The sequence below is a fragment of the Humulus lupulus genome, chromosome 1 (genome assembly GCF_963169125.1).
Source record: "Humulus lupulus chromosome 1, drHumLupu1.1, whole genome shotgun sequence".
Taxonomy (NCBI): Eukaryota; Viridiplantae; Streptophyta; class Magnoliopsida; order Rosales; family Cannabaceae; genus Humulus; species Humulus lupulus.
Window position 1 is genome coordinate 220,071,867 of NC_084793.1, and position 1,632 is coordinate 220,073,498.

The 1,632-nt window shown below is 40.4% G+C and overlaps 1 non-coding gene across 1 annotated transcript; it reads right to left on the reverse strand.

Moving 5' to 3' along the window:
- Positions 1 to 202: 202 nt before the first annotated feature.
- On the reverse strand, positions 203 to 308 carry LOC133813435 (small nucleolar RNA R71). The gene has a single exon (XR_009884447.1). It is a non-coding gene; the product is annotated as a small nucleolar RNA R71 (small nucleolar RNA).
- Between the last annotated feature and the right edge of the window lie 1,324 nt (positions 309 to 1,632).

The following is a 1,632-nucleotide window of genomic DNA, read 5'->3' on the forward strand; positions in this document are numbered from 1 at the left end:
CTTCGTTCATTTTTGGAGGTGAGCGATTCATTCAAGTTGTAAGGCATTACTGAAGAGGCCCTAATGTTGAAATTGTTTCCTTTCTCTTTGAGGGATTGAGCAAGAGCTTGGATAAATACCTTTCCTCCCGACTCGGTGACTACATGGAATGAGTTGGCTGAAAAATTCTTGATGAATTACTTTCCTCCTACCATAAATGGCAAGTTTCAAAATGAAATCATGTCTTTTCAGCAGCTGGAAGATGAATCCTTTTGTGAAGCTTGGGAGAGATTCAAAGAGTTATTGAGGAAGTGCCCACACCATGAGATTTTGCATTGTATACAAATGGAAACATTCTATAATGGGCTTAATTCTTCCACTCGCATGGTGTTGGATGCTTCAGCTAATGGGGATATTCTCTTTAAGTCCTTCAATGAAGCCTATAAGATTTTGGAAAGGATTGCAAGCAACAATTACCAATGGTCCAATGCTAGAGCCTCAACAAGTCAAAAAGTGGCGGGTGTACTTGAAGTGGATGCATTGACAACTTTGACCGCTCAAGTTTCATCCATGACTAACCTTCTCAAGAACATGAGTTTGGGGGGAATGGTACAACCAGCTGCTATGGGACAAGTTGCTGATGTGTCTTGTGTTTATTGTGGAGATGGGCACACATTTGAGAGTTGTCATGTGAATCCAACCGTAATAACCCATATTCAAACTCTTATAATCCAGGGTGGAGGCAGCATCCAAACTTCTCATGGGGGGGGGGGGTCAAGGAGCTAGTTCAAGCAAAGCACCAATGCAAAACAAGCCTACATATCCACCAGGGTTTTCTCAACAACAACCAAGAGATCCTCCTCAAGTGTCTAAATCAAGCTCTTTGGAGAGTTTAATGAAAGAATATATGGCCAAGAATGATGCTATGATTCAGAGCCAAGTAGCATCCTTGAGGAATCTAGAGATTCAAGTGGGGTAGCTAGCTAATGAGCTAAGGAATAGACCACAAGGTACCTTGCCTAGTGATACCGAAAATCCAAGGAGAGATTGTAAGGAGCATTGCAAGGCGGTTACCTTGAGGAGTGGTAAAAATCTAGAGTTTACTGAGGATAATTCTAAGAGAAATAGCGAGCCCACTTCAATCCAAAGTAGTGTGGAAAAGGAAGATAGAGTGGCGAGTCCGAAAATGTCAAGTGCTGATCCTGAAGCAATTGCTGCAACAATTCCTCAGCAAAATGTAACAGAGAAGCCTATGAGCAAGCCACCTCCACCATTTTCTCAGGGATTTCAAAAGTAGCAGCAAGATGGTCAATTCCGAAGATTTTTCGATGTTTTGAAACAGCTTCACATCAATATACCGTTTGTAACGCCCTAATTCCTTAGAGCCGTTACTAAGTGAGTTTAAAATGTGCTAATCACTCGCTAAGCGAGGTTTTAGGTTAAAAGTGTAGCTAAGTTGAGATAAAACCCATTCCAGTCATTAAATACAAAATATTTGGAAACTCATTGAAATCTCATAAAGTTTTACAGTTGGGATCCCAAAATATTGTTTAGAAAATATTTACAACTCAAAATATATTTAAGGTCGACTAAACGACAAAATTCTGGGTAATACATATCATTTCCCAAAAATACCCCTAGCCGTGGCAGTCA